Source organism: Choloepus didactylus, chromosome 15 (genome assembly GCF_015220235.1).
Source record: "Choloepus didactylus isolate mChoDid1 chromosome 15, mChoDid1.pri, whole genome shotgun sequence".
Classification (NCBI taxonomy): domain Eukaryota; kingdom Metazoa; phylum Chordata; class Mammalia; order Pilosa; family Megalonychidae; genus Choloepus; species Choloepus didactylus.
In genome coordinates, this window is record NC_051321.1 from 51350810 (window position 1) to 51366884 (window position 16075).

General features: G+C 36.7%; 1 protein-coding gene and 1 pseudogene across 6 annotated transcripts in view; both read right to left on the minus strand.

Annotated features, from left to right (window-relative positions):
* The window catches only part of PCDH15 (protocadherin related 15), a 1822477-nt gene that overhangs the window by 1089401 nt on the left and 717001 nt on the right, over nt 1-16075 (minus strand). The window lies entirely within an intron of this gene.
* Nucleotides 8737-10788, minus strand: LOC119510532 (annotated as a pseudogene).

A 16075-nucleotide genomic window follows, 5' to 3' on the forward strand; every position in this document is an offset into this window, starting at 1 on the left:
GACACTAGAAGAGCATAAAGAAGACATTGCAAGACTAAATAAAAAAATGGATGATCTTATGGAAATTAAAGAAACTGTTGACCAAATTAAAAAGATTCTGGACACTCATAGTACAAGACTAGAGGAAGTTGAACAACGAATCAGTGACCTGGAAGATGACAGAATGGAAAATGAAAGCATAAAAGAAAGAATGGGGAAAAAAATTGAAAAAATCGAAATGGACCTCAGGGATATGATAGATAATATGAAATGTCCAAATATAAGACTCATTGGTGTCCCAGAAGGGGAAGAAAAGGGTAAAAGTCTAGGAAGAGTATTCAAAGAAATTGTTGGGGAAAACTTCCCAAATCTTCTAAACAGCATAAATACACAAATCATAAATGCTCAGTGAACCCCAAATAGAATAAATCCAAATAAACCCACTCCGAGACATATACTGATCACACTGTCAAACACAGAAGAGAAGGAGCAAGTTCTGAAAGCAGCAAGAGAAAAGCAATTCACCACATACAAAGGAAACAGCATAAGACTAAGTAGTGACTACTCAGCAGCCACCATGGAGGCAAGAAGTCAGTGGCACGATATATTTAAAATTCTGAGTGAGAAAAATTTCCAGCCAAGAATACTTTATCCAGCAAAGCTCTCCTTCAAATTTGAGGGAGAGCTTAAATTTTTCACAGACAAACAAATGCTGAGAGAATTTGCTAACAAGAGACCTGCCCTACTGGAGATACTAAAGGGAGCCCTACAGACAGAGAAACAAAGACAGGACAGAGAGACTTGGAGAAAGGTTCAGTACTAAAGAGGTTGGGCATGGGTACAATACAGGATATTAATAGAGAGAAGGGAAAAATATGGCAAACATAAACCAAAGGATAAGATGGCCGATTCAAGAAATGCCTTCACGGTTATAACGTTGAAAGTAAATGGATTAAACTCCCCAATTAAAAGATATAGATTCGCAGAATGGATCAAAAAAAATGAACCATCAATATGTTGCATACAAGAGACTCATCTTAGACACAGGGACACAAAGAAACTGAAAGTGAAAGGATGGAAAAAAATATTTCATGCAAGCTACAGCCAAAAGAAAGCAGGTGTAGCAATATTAATCTCAGATAAAATAGACTTCAAATGCAGGGATGTTTTGAGAGACAAAGAAGGCCACTACATACTAATAAAAGGGGCAATTCAGCAAGAAGAAATAACAATCGTAAATGTCTATGCACCCAATCAAGGTGCCACAAAATACATGAGAGAAACACTGGCAAAACTAAAGGAAGCAATTGATGTTTCCACAATAATTGTGGGAGACTTCAACACATCACTCTCTCCTATAGATAGATCAATCAGACAGAAGACCAATAAGGAAATTGAAAACCTAAACAATCTGATAAATGAATTAGATTTAACAGACATATACAGAACATTACATCCCAAATCACCAGGATACACATATTTTCTAGTGCTCACGGAACTTTCTCCAGAAGAGATCATATGCTGGGACATAAAACAAGCCTCAATAAACTTAAAAAGATTGAAATTATTCAAAGCACATTCTCTGACCACAATGGAATACAATTAGAAGTCAATAACCATCAGAGACTTAGAAAATTCACAAATACCTGGAGGTTAAACAACACACTCCTAAACAATCACTGGGTTAAAGAAGAAATAGCAAGAGAAATTGCTAAATATATAGAGACGAATGAAAATGAGAACACAACATACCAAAACCTATGGGATGCAGCAAAAGCAGTGCTAAGGGGGAAATTTATAGCACTAAACGCATATATTAAAAAGGAAGAAAGAGCCAAAATCAAAGAACTAATGGATCAACTGAAGAAGCTAGAAATTGAACAGCAAACCAATCCTAAACCAAGTAGAAGAAAAGAAATAACAAGGATTAAAGCAGAAATAAATGACATAGAGAACAAAAAAACAATAGAGAGGATAAATATCACCAAAAGTTGGTTCTTTGAGAAGATCAACAAGATTGACAAGCCCCTAGCTAGACTGACAAAATCAAAAAGAGAGAAGATCCATATAAACAAAATAATGAATGAAAAAGGTGACATAACTGCAGATCCTGAAGAAATTAAAAAAATTATAAGAGGATATTATGAACAACTGTATGGCAACAAACTGGACAATGTAGAAGAAATGGACAATTTCCTGGAAACATATGAACAACCTAGACTGAGCAGAGAAGAAATAGAAGACCTCAACCAACCCATTACAAGCAAAGAGATCCAATCAGTCATCAAAAATCTTCCCACAAATAAATGCCCAGGGCCAGATGGCTTCACAGGGGAATTCTACCAAACTTTCCAGAAAGAACTGACACCAATCTTATTCAAACTCTTTCAAAACATTGAAGAAAAGGCAACACTACCTAACTCATTTTATGAAGCTAACATCAATCTAATACCAAAACCAGGCAAAGATGCTACAAAAAAGGAAAACTACTGGCCAATCTCCCTAATGAATATAGATGCAAAAATCCTCAACAAAATACTTGCAAATCGAATCCAAAGACACATTAAAAAAATCATACACCATGACCAAGTGGGGTTCATTCCAGGCAAGCAAGGATGGTTCAACATAAGAAAAACAATCAATGTATTACAACACATTAAAAACTCGAAAGGGAAAAATCAATTGATCATCTCAATAGATGCTGAAAAAGTATTTGACAAAATCTAACATCCCTTTTTGATAAAAACACTTCAAAAGGTAGGAATTGAAGGAAACTTCCTCAACATGATAAAGAGCATATATGAAAAACCCACAGCCAGCATAGTACTCAATGGTGAGAGACTGAAAGCCTTCCCTCTAAGATCAGGAACAAGACAAGGATGCCCGCTGTCACCACTGTTATTCAACATTGTGCTGGAAGTGCTAGCCAGGGCAATCTGGCAAGACAAAGAAATAAAAGGCATCCAAATTGGAAAAGAAGAAGTAAAACTGTCATTGTTTGCAGACGATATGATCTTATATCTAGAAAACCCTGAGAAATCGACGATACAGCTACTAGAGCTAATAAACAAATTTAGCAAAGTAGCGGGATACAAGATTAATGCACATAAGTCAGTAATGTTTCTATATGCTAGAAATGAACAAACTGAAGAGACACTCAAGAAAAAGATACCATTTTCAATAGCAACTAAAAAAATCAAGTGCCTAGGAATCAACTTAACCAAAGATGTAAAAGACCTATACAAAGAAAACTACATAACTCTACTAAAAGAAATAGAAGGGGACCTTAAAAGATGGAAAAATATTCCATGTTCATGGATAGGAAGGCTAAATGTCATTAAGATGTCAATTCTACCCAAACTCATCTACAGATTCAATGCAATCCCAATCAAAATTCCAACAACCTACTTTGCAGACTTGGAAAAGCTAGTTATCAAATTTATTTGGAAAGGGAAGATGCCTCGAATTGCTAAAGACACTCTAAAAAAGAAAAACGAAGTGGGAGGACTTACACTCCCTGACTTTGAAGCATATTATAAAGCCACAGTTGCCAAAACAGCATGGTATTGGCACAAAGATAGACATATAGATCAATGGAATCGAATTGAGAATTCAGAGATAGACCCTCAGATCTATGGCCGACTGATCTTTGATAAGGCCCCCAAAGTCACTGAACTGAGTCATAATGGTCTTTTCAACAAATGGGGCTGGGAGAGTTGGATATCCATATCCAAAAGAATGAAAGAGGACCCCTACCTCACCCCCTACACAAAAATTAACTCAAAATGGACCAAAGATCTCAATATAAAAGAAAGTACCATAAAAGTCCTAGAAGATAATGTAGGAAAACATCTTCAAGACCTTGTATTAGGCGGCCACTTCCTAGACTTTACACCCAAAGCACAAGCAACAAAAGAGAAAATAGATAAATGGGAACTCCTCAAGCTTAGAAGTTTCTGCACCTCAAAGGAATTTCTCAAAAAGGTAAAGAGGCAGCCAACTCAATGGGAAAAAATTTTGGAAACCATGTATCTGACAAAAGACTGATATCTTGCATATACAAAGAAATCCTACAACTCAATGACAATAGTACAGCCAGCCCAATTATAAAATGGGCAAAAGATATGAAAAGACAGTTCTCTGAAGAGGAAATACAAATGGCCAAGAAACACATGAAAAAATGTTCAGCTTCACTAGCTATTAGAGAGATGCAAATTAAAACCAGAATGAGATACCATCTAACACCGGTTAGAATGGCTGCCATTAAACAAACAGGAAACTACAAATGCTGGAGGGGATGTGGAGAAATTGGAACTCTTATTCATTGTTGGTGGGACTGTATAATGGTTCAGCCACTCTGGAAGTCAGTCTGGCAGTTCCTTAGAAAACTAGATATAGAGCTACCATTCGATGCAGCAATTGCACTTCTCGGTATATACCCGGAAGATCGGAAAGTAGTGACACGAACAGATATCTGCACGCCAGTGTTCACAGCAGCATTATTCACAATTGCCAAGAGATGGAAACAACCCAAATGTCCTTCAACAGATGAGTGGATAAATAAAATGTGGTATATACACACGATGGAATACTACGCAGCAGTAAGAAGGAACGATCTCGTGAAACATATGACAACATGGATGAACCTTGAAGACATAATGCTGAGTGAAATAAGCCAGGCACAAAAAGAGAAATATTATATGCTACCACTAATGTGAACTTTGAAAAATGTAAAACAAATGGTTTATAATGTAGAATGTAGGGGAACTAGCAGTAGAGAGCAATTAAGGAAGGGGGAACAATATTCCAAGAAGAACAGATAAGCTATTTAACGTTCTGGGGATGCCCAGAAATGACTATGGTCTGTTAATTTCTGATGGATATAGTAGGAATAAGTTCACAGAAAGGTTGCTATATTATGTAACTTTCTTGGGGTAAAGTAGGAACATGGTGGAAGTTAAGCAGTTATCTTAGGTTAGTCGTCTTTTTCTTACTCCCTTGTTATGGTCTCTTTGAAATGTTATTTTATTGTATGTTTGTTTTCTTTTTAACTTTTTTTTTCATACAGTTGATTTAAAAATGAAGGGAAAGTTAAAAAAAAAAAAAAAAAAGAAAGAAAGAAAAACAAGGAAAAAAAATGATGTAGTGCCCCCTTGAGGAGCCTGTGGAGAATGCAGGGGTATTCGCCTACCCCACCTCCATGGTTGCTAACATGACCACAGACATAGGGGACTGGTGGTTTGATGGGTTGAGCCCTCTACCATAAGTTTTACCCTTGGGAAGATGGTTGCTGCAAAGGAGAGGCTAGGCCTCCCTAGATTTGTGCGTAAGAGTCTCCTCCTGAATGCCTCTTTGTTGCTCAGATGTGGCCCTCTCTCTCTGGCTAAGCCAACTTGAAAGGTGAAATCACTGCCCTCCCCTCTACGTAGGATCAGACACCCAGGGGAGTGAATCTCCCTGGTAACATGGAATATGACTCCCGGGGAGGAATGTAGACCCGGCATCGTGGGACGGAGAACATCTTCTTGACCAAAAGGGGGATGTGAAAGGAAATGCAATAAGCTTCAGTGGCAGCATCGTGGGACGGAGAACATCTTCTTGACCAAAAGGGGGATGTGAAAGGAAATGCAATAAGCTTCAGTGGCAGAGAGATTCCAAAACGAGCCGAGAGGTCACTCTGGTGGGCACTCTTACGCACACTTTAGACAACCCTTTTTAGGTTCTAAAGAATTGGGGTAGCTGGTGGTGGATACCTGAAACTATCAAACTACAACCCAGAACCATGAATCTCGAAGACAGCTGTATAAAAATGTAGCTTATGAGGGGTGTCAATGGGATTGGGAAAGCCATAAGGACCACACTCCACTTTGTCTAGTTTATGGATGGATGAGTAGAAAAATAGGGGAAGGAAACAAACAGACAAAGGTACCCAGTGTTCTTTTTTACTTCAATTGCTCTTTTTCACTCTAATTATTATTCTTGTTATTTTTGTGTGTGTGCTAATGAAGGTGTCAGGGATTGATTTAGGTGATGAATGTACAAGTATGTAATGGTACTGTAAACAATCGAAAGTACGATTTGTTTTGTATGACTGCGTGGTATGTGAATATATCTCAATAAAATGATGATTAAAAAAAAATTTATATGGAAGGGTATTGAGCCATGAATAACTAAAGCCATATTAAAAACATAAGAATAAAGTTGGAAGACTTAAATTTCCTGATCTTAAAACTTATTACAAAGCCACAGTAATCAAAATGGCACGGTACTGGCACAAAGACAGACATATAGGCCAATGAAATCAAATTGAGAGCTCAGAAATCAATCCTCGTATGTATGGCCAACTGATTTTTGACAAGGTGGCAAACACTACTGAATTGGGAAAGAATAGTCTCTTTAACAAATGGTGTTGGGAAAACCAGATCTCCACTTGTAAAACAAAGAAGGGCCCCTACCTCACACCTTATAAAAAATAAAAATTGATCGAAGACCTAAGTTTAAGATCTAGAACCATTATGCCAGTTTGAAACTGGCATAATTATGTACCCCAGGACAGACTATGTTCTTTAATGCAATCTTGTGGAGGCAGACTTATTGTGCGTGAGATCTTTTGATTAGGTTGTTTCCATGGAGATGTGACCCACCTAACTGTTAGTGAGAACTTTTGATTAGATTATTTCCATGGAGGTATGATTCTGCCCATTCAGGGTGGGTCTTGATTAGTTCACTCAAGTCCTTAAGAGAGCTAAGGGCCTAGCCAGACCCAGACACTTGGAGATGCAGACAGAAAGAAGTTTGGAATTGCTAAGCTAAGAGATGAAGCCCAGAATTTGCCCTGGAGAAGCTAAGAGAGGACCCCCACATACTTAGAAAAAAACACCCTAGGAGAACAAGCAAGGATACATAGGAGCTGAGAGAGAAAAGCTAAGAGAGACAGAAGCCCAGAGACATTTTGGAGAAAGCCTTTTTTAAACCAGAACCTGGGAAGCAAGGTACCAGCAGATGCTAGCCATATGCCTTCCCAGCTGACAGAGGTGTTCATGACACCAACAGTCTTTCTTCAGTGAAGGTATCCTCTCGTTGTTGCCTTAGTTTGGATACTTTCATGACCTTAGAAGTGCAAATTTTTAACCTAATAAATCTTCTTTATAAAAGCTTATCCATTTGTGGTATTTTGCATAATGGCAGCTTTAGCAAACCAGAACAACTATCAAACTCCTAAAAGAAAACAGAGGGAAGCATTCTCAAAACCTCGAGATAAGTAATGATTTTTTTTTTAATAAACTCTACAGTATTTTATTTCTAATTTCTTATAATCTTGTTCTAAATAGAAATCAGAGGCTGATCTGCTGAATTTTCCAAAAATAATTTAATTAGCTTGATGACTGGCTTTCTCTGTACCCTCAGTTAACCAAATCTAAAGATATCTAAGAATAGATTTTAGCTTCCCCCACTATACCTCAGGACAAAGCCATTTAATCTGCGGTATAATATATATAATAGAAAGTAATCTGTTTTTATAAAGAAAAGTAATCTTGAATATTCTAATTCAAATATGACATTAAGTATTATCTCCAAATGAAGGTATTTTAAAAATTATTATTTTACATCTCCAGGCTTCTTTTTCAGTATTCACATTATTCACGTAATATTTTTTAAAAATTAAGGTATACCATCTATAACAATTGTTTTTTGAAACATCAAGAAGAAATCTGACTTTCCCCTCTCCTTCAAGAATGCTTAATTTAGGCAGAATATAATCATGCTGTTTCTAAATGAGCTTTTGTTTACTGCTCAGAACTAAGTTCAATTTATTTTCTTTCATTATCAGTTTTAAAACTACTTCAAGAAATTCTGGATTATCCAAAACCATCACTTCACATCATGTCTCAATGAAATACTCTACTATTTTCTATGATTAACTAAAGTATTGCAACTTACGTGGCCTAACTTTAGAAGATCCCCAATCTCTTCTCTTCCACCTTAGTCTCATTCTGGTCTGGTACTTGTAATATAGTCTTATTATCACATTGTAATTATTAAAGAATGAAATTTCCAAACTTATATCCCACCAACTACTACCGTTTGTTAAAAAAAAAAAAAAAAAAAAAAAGTTATACTACCACAGTTGCTTCTCACATACAATGTTTACCCCATATTCAAGTTTCTGAAAAATCAACAATAAACTGAAATTCTTTTTTTGAGGCATTTCCTGGTATCCTAGGCAGTGCATTAGAAAAGAGATGATATTGCATTTGGACTACAATAATTATCTTTTAACTTATCTATGTATAATTAACAACCATTCAAACAGAGAGTGCAAATGTGCAAATGAGAGAAAACAAAAACAGTTTCTAAACACGTAATGTATGATATAGGATATAAATCCATACAACTAAAAACAATTGCTGACAACATCCTTCTGAGCATTAAATGACACCACCAATTTGGTTTTATATGTACACTTTCTTCTCAAAAATCCAATAGACATTATCTTCTTAATTTGTAAATTCTTCAGGAGTAGATTAGAGTATTACCCTTTTTTCACAAATCAGTAAAGCAAGGAACTACCATTGTTACCTTTGTATATTTTCAGTGATAGAGCCAAAATAAGAACAATTCTAGCTAATCTCATCTGGGATCTTAATTAGTACTGCAAGTTTACTTGTATGAGTTAAAAATAATATCACTCATGAGAAACAATGCCAAAATGCTAATAAATAACTTCAGCAACTATGAGGTAACACACTAGTTGTAGGCATAAGGAATGTTTATATTGTCTCTTTGGGTATCTACATTAAATGCAAAATCAGAAAGGAATCATGCAAAAATCTGGTTGCCCATGCAAGCACCCCAGAGTCTAATCCTCTCCTCTCAGTTCTGTTATCAGGCCACAGTAGTATGGAGACTTAGGCTGCTGTCCTTGTTGTAATGAATGGGAAGAGGCTGACAGTGGCATGGTCGAAAACTTTACCTCTTCTTCCCCTGCTATAGGGATCCTTCCCAGACCTGTGTTGTGCTATGGCAGGAGATTCAAGTTCAAGAAATCACTTGCTGTGTGGTTCAAGTGCATGATGCTATTGCATGGAAAGGCCATCCAAAGATTGCAGGCTGCCTGGCCTGGAAAACTGAATGAATTCTAAACCACTCGGTGCTGCTGAAATTGAGGGAACCTCTGTGGCAAGACTGAAAAGGTAGTATTGAGAGAGTTGGCATTTTTAGGTGCAGCAGGATGCAGGAATCCAGAGCCTGGAACTTTGGCGATTGTACTGTGTGCAGAGTTCTGAAGATATGTGGGTGAAAGGGAAGGTTGGTCTTGGACTGACAGTTCCTTCTCAGTCAGGTCTGCTAAGGCTTTTCGAGTGACATCAAAGGGATCAAAACCCAAGTCATCGTCCGGTTGTTTAGAAGAACCAAGGCCAAATGCTGCTTGCCAGTCTGTAGGGGACGATACTGGGATTGTTGCTGATGTGAAGAGGCTCTGTGGTTCTGGTGCTGTAGGCCAGTCACTGGATGTCTGTGGGGATGTGGGAAAAGGAGGAAGCCCACTTGGGATAGGGTTGGGGTGGCAAAAGTCTGAGAATAGTGACTGTGGCTCTGTTACAGCCACTTCAAAAGGAGACCATGCACTGTGATTGGATAAACTGATGGGGATGACTGGATTGGATTTTGATAAACCAGGTGGTAGGTGAAGGTGTATCAATGTTAGATATCTGCTGGGAATTATCACCATTCCCTATACTGAGAGAATCTGAAGGTTTGTCAGTGGGGGTAGCACACCTCTGCAGTGGTGTCCGCTTTGTTCTTACTCTTATCAACTGAACCCATAGATACTTGGAGAAAATTAGGACTTAACTTATATAACTCTTGAAGTAGCTTCTGTTCATATTCTTGGTGTTTACCCGCCTGCATTTCCTCTTTTGTGAAGCTGGCTGCCTCATCCTCCAGTTCATATAGATACCAGCAGTCAGGTTTTGGATACTGCGTATACTTCAAGAAGTAACTGCAGTATTTTGTTGTACCTAGAGATGCCTGAAGTGTTCTGCCATCTACCACCACATTGTTGACACACTGTATGGCTCTGAGAGCATCTTCTGACTGGATATAGGTTACATAACCACTGGCACTTGGACCCTGTGAGCCCGCATATGATGTGTTATTATCAATGACAACTTTATGTATTTTACCAAACTTATCAAAATACTCTGGTCATTTTAAAACCTCTGGATCTGCTACGCGCTGAGACAGACCCATGATAAACATGAGGTTTTTTTGTTCAACCCACACACTAGCCAAATGTTTGTGATTTTCTGATATTTTCTGTTTTCTCTCATTTTGTTTCTGTTTTTCCTCATTCTTTAACCTTTGCAGTTCTTTCTGGGAGAGTGGTTTATACATTGCTGGGTCTTCTGGATATGGCTTTCTACATGCAGGACAAAGCCCATTTTCATCAGTGCGAGTTTGATGCCAACAAAATCGGCAAATCTGGTAGCCACAGGTGCAAGGGAAAAAGTTGATGTCATCTATCTCCAAGGGCTCCATGTGAAGAGGACATTCCACAGGGTTTTCCTTCACATCAGGACTGCGAGACATCTTCACGTTTATTAAACAGCAGCAAAAGCTTATAATAATTTAAGGGAGAAGGAACTTCAGCACTGAGAGCTAAAATGAAGTACTATGAAGACCCACCTGCCTTGCCTCACTTTTCCCTTAGCCGACTCCATGCACTGCCTCGTCCACACAAGGGACCACTGAACGACTGTTGGGGAAATTACTCTTCAGAACTAGGCCTGATTGCTTCAGCGAGTCCGACCTTTCCGGGTGAGAGAGAGACTATCAGCTTTTGGTGGGTTCCACAGCCAGACAGGCCACCATCTTACATTAGGGTAAGACTCCTCTGGCAATGGTTTCTTAAACTTTATACCCAAAGCACAAGCAACAACAACAAAAAAAATAGATAACTGGGGCCTCATCAAAATTTAAAACTTTTATAACTCGAAGGAATTTATCATGAAAGTTAAATGACAACCTACACAATGGGAGAAAATATTTGGAACCCCTATATCTGACAAACATTTAATATCCAGAATATATAAAGAAATCCTTCAATTTACCAACAAAAAGACAACCTAGTTAAAAAAATGGGCAAAAGACTTGAATAGACATCTCTCCAAAGAAGATATGCAAATAGTCAGAAAGCACATGTAAAGATGCTCAACATCATTAGCCATCAGGGAAATGCAAATCAAAACCACAATGAGATATAATTTCATACCTATTAGAATGGCTGCTGTTAATAAAACAGAAAATAGCAATGTTGGAGAAGATGCGGAGACATAGGAACACTCATTCTTTAATGGTAGCAATGTGAAATAATGCAGCTGCTGTGGAAGACAGTTTGGCAGTTCCTCAGAAAACTAAGTATAGAACTACCAAATGACCCAGCAATCCCACTACTTTCATAAACCCCCCAAAACTTAAAGCAGGGATTTGAACAGATAGTTACACACTAATGTTCACGGCGGCATTATTCACAATTACCAAAGGTGAAATCAACCCAAGTGTCCATCAGTGGATGAACAGATGAAGAAAGTATGGCATATACATTACAATGGGATATTATTCAGCCATTAAAAAAAAAGGAATGAAGTGCTGATACATGTAACAACTCAGGTGAACCCTGAAGACATCATGTTGAGTGAAATAAGCCAAACACAAAAGGACAAATATTGCATGGTCTCAATGATTTGAAACAATTAAAATAAGCAAAATCATCGAGTCAGAATATAGAATGTAGGTTACCAGGGGATGGGGTGGGGATAGGGAATAGGAGGTTTTTAAGGTTTAAAATATGTTGGGTTCCTATTGGAATGATGGAAATGTTCTTGGAATGGATGGTGGTGATGGGAACACAACACTGGGAACACAACAGTAAAATGAAATATATATCTGAATATGATTAAAACGGGGGATGCTAGATTTTATATATGGTAACAGGATTAATATTTTTTTTTAAAACCCATGGAACTACACTACACAAACATTGAACCCTAAGTTAAACCATGGACTTTAAGTAATAATACAATTATAAAAATTTGCTGTAGTCAATTGTAACAAATGTTCCACAACAGTGCAATTTGGTCAGTGGTGGTATGGTGTAAGGGAAACGGTATTTTATGCATGATTGTTCTGTTAACCCACAACTTCTTTAATAAACAAACAAAAAATAATAAAATCTTAAGATGTCCCTATAACAGTAATATTAGAAATAACTAATCCATTGCTAAGCATGAAATGGAATGCTGCATTTGCAGTGAAACCTCAAAATATCAGTTGGTAAACTAGTGTATGTTTTTACTAAATATGAATCAAAAATCCCTATGTGCATTTCAGAAATCCAAAACTCTTTGAAAAATCAGAAGGCTTTTTTCCCTCCCTCAGATTGGTTTAAATGCACTTGGCAGCAAAATCTAAAATGAATAGCCATGTTTAGAAAAATATTAATGCATTTGATGATGGAATGTTCTTCTATAACCTACTAGGAACATTATGTAATTTGTTGAATATACATCATACGACCTTTATAAAATTAAAAAAAATCCTGAATTCTGAAACTTAGGATAAGAGATTATAGAATTTTATGAAACTACAGATCCTGCTTCAAAGGTCCCTTTTTCATCTTAATATTCTACTAAAATATTTTCTCAAATATTCTGAAGTATGATGGGCTCAGCTAAGTTTCCAGTCCACAGGTTTCTTAAATTAAACTGTGACTAATTCAAACCAAATATCACAAATACTGTTGTCTTAGAATCTTCTTATTAAAAATCATTAGCTCTGATTTTGACTGTTGCAACAGAGATTGAGAAGGCATTTAAAATTTCATTTTAAGAATAAATCTACTTGCAAAATATGCTCAACCTGGAAACATCCAGAAAATTAATATGAAAATTTAACCAGTTTTCTTCATCTTTTTTCCATGTTTACTGGATATTCTGGCAATACCTTCTTTTCAATATCAGAATTAACCTGAGGCTCTTGAAAGCAAAGGATGTGAAACCCTGTGAGTGCTGGATATAGATGTATCAAAATTAACCAATACTTCTCTTTAGGGAAAATAATATTTCTTCCCTGTAAGAGCAGTATCCTGTATAGGCAATTAAACTCCTTCAGCAATTGAAACACTATCAACTGGACAACCTGCCTACTCTTTTTGGTACTGGCCAATTGAGAGTCACACAAAATATTTGGGGACTATGCTAAACTGAAGATTTGGGGCAGAAGAGTCTTCTGACATCAACACTTTCAGTTGGAAAGGTACAACATCATGTTACCTCCAACTAGGAAGCAGAACAGGGCAGCCACATCTATTGATTAGCACATGAAATCATTTTCATAAGTCTTGATCAAAAGACTGCATCACTTTAAAATGAGTAGAACAACATGCTGAAGATTCAGACCCAAGTGGGATTTAAATAACTTCAATTTTTTTAATATGGCCATAAGTGGGGATTATAGTAATTCTTGCCCTAAGATTCTAGTTTCCTTCATCTTCAGTCCTGTAAGAACCAGATACCTTGATCACAGCACACCTTGCTTTCCCTGGAAATGCTTTCAAAAAATAGCCTGAGCTCACTGAAACTGACAACACAATTTGCCTGACAGTTTATGCCATGATCCTACTGATAAATATATAGAGACAGATAGATAGATGATAGATAGCTATAGATAGATAGATATAGATAGATAGATATAACCTTGACCACCTATCCCAGCTTGTTCCTGAATTTTGCCCATAAAAAATGCATATTGTCTTGATTCCACAATTCTGATTCCTAGCTCTTGTCCTGACGACAGCTTTATCAAATGCCCATCTGGCAATCCAACACATTCTCTTATAAATACTGCAGTTCAATAAAGTGGTAGTTCTAGACTTTTGCAAAGTGCCACAACTGCTAAATGTTTCCATCATGGGAATACTGAACAGCACAAGAAATTCAGTGGTAAGAATGGCTGTGGCAGATCCTGGACTTTATCCTAATAGATTTGAATGACACATTTTCTTCAAGTGTAGTTTCCTATTGCTGATTACTGAATAGTCCCTTCTCTTTTAATCTGAACAAAAGTTCTGACATAACCCTCTGAGGACTTTACCAGAGAAAGGGTGTAGTAATCCACAGACCTGAAGTGTGCATTTCCTGCTCAGTGCTTGCCACACACTCATTGCCTTTGCACTGTGGATTTAGTGGATGAGTTCACTGCATTCCGATTACTTAAATTAACATCTGCTAAATAAGCATTCAGATTTTTGCTAAATGAATGAGTCATAAAACAATTTTTACAGAATCAGGTATTTTTGAAGTTAAAGGAAATCATAGACATAAACTAATTCACACCCTGCATTTCACAGAGAATAAAAAATTCTTGGAAATGCCAAAGGATTTTCAGAAAGTCTTCCATTCAGTAATGGCTCAATTAGAGTTATAGAGTTCCTAAATTCCATTATAGTGACCCCTCATAAAATGTTGCATCATTATCTTCTTTAATTCAAATGCTAAATATCTTTTTAAAAAGATTTTTTTAAAAAGATTCTTAGAATATACTTGCTACTTCTTGTTTATATAGTTGTAATAAAACCATTTTAAAGTCATTATTTGCCCCTTTCATCAGATCCCTGATTTAAAGATCTGGGCTTGAGCCCTAGTAATGGAGATGCCCAACAAATTGTGATCACTCTTCCAAACTCTGGTGTGTTTTTCCATTTCACTTCTTGTTGTTCTGTAGGATTCCCCTTCCCAGGATTGGATAGGAGCATTTCTCTGAATCTTGGCAACACTTGAACTGTTAGAAGTATATGTTATCTTTATATTGTTATTCTTCTATAAGATACATACATCTCTATGGTTAAGTAATGCCACTTTCATCATACCTAGGTTAGTTTTTTAATAATTTTGATGAAATAATAATATATACATATATAAATGTGAGTAAATATATAATTTGCAAGGGATAACACCACATTTTTGGTGTGACGTTTTGATTTCAGAATAGAACTGCTTACTTGAAAACAATAACTACTGGATAATTTCCCATGTAAAGAATAAGAAAAGAAAATGATAGGAACACAACAGGCTAATTCCTCCTTTAGGATTTTACCATTAGTTATACACACACACACACACACACAAACACACACACACACATACATATATATATATGAAGCCTTACGTATTCAGTGGTATTAATGTGGTAGATAAATGCATGGCCACAGGTTAGGAGTGCATCATTATTCCTAACGGTAAACCATTTTTTTTTTTTTTTTAATCTTCTTCCAACTATGTCTCCACTGAATTCATATCACCACATTTTCTCTTTATGGCCCTCCCTTGCCTTCTCATTTCTCTTGCATGGGAAGAAATATGAAGCAGCTTCTGTTTGTAAAGATACTTTAAAAATTCCCAATATATATCTTGCTTCCCCCAAAATTAATATTCATAAATCACAACTCTAGTAATAGATCATTTCCATTACAATGAGCATAATCCTTTCATATTCATCCTTCTCTGTGACACTTTTTTATATCTTCTTTCTCCTTTCCATTCCTTCAGTGTACTGTTTTCTTTCTGAAAACTGTTTTCAACTCTTTACTGTGAGATTTGTCTTTTTTTCCCTAAAACTTGTTAGTTAAAACTGATCTCCTTTTTATGTGGACTTCACTGAAAAATGATGTCCTGGGTCCCACAGCACTTCTTTCCTGCTCATCTCACTCCTCTCCCTTTGCTAGTTCTTCTCAGTCTCAATTTTCAGGCAAACAGAGAAACTAACATTTATTGAGCAGCAACTGTGTCCCTTGCATGCTTATGATGTCGGCATCTCCATTATACAAAGAAAATGAGGCTTAGAAAGGCTACATAATTTGTTCAAGTTTAACCTACTAGCAAATGTCTAAAGCTGAATACAGTAATATAATGCAGGGATGTTACATATACTATTCCCTTTTTAATGTAAAGTGCTCAGTTATTTGCTTTTGGTTGGATTTTTAACTTTATTACAGTGATGAACAGTTGTTCATAGTGAGAACTACACATATAAACAG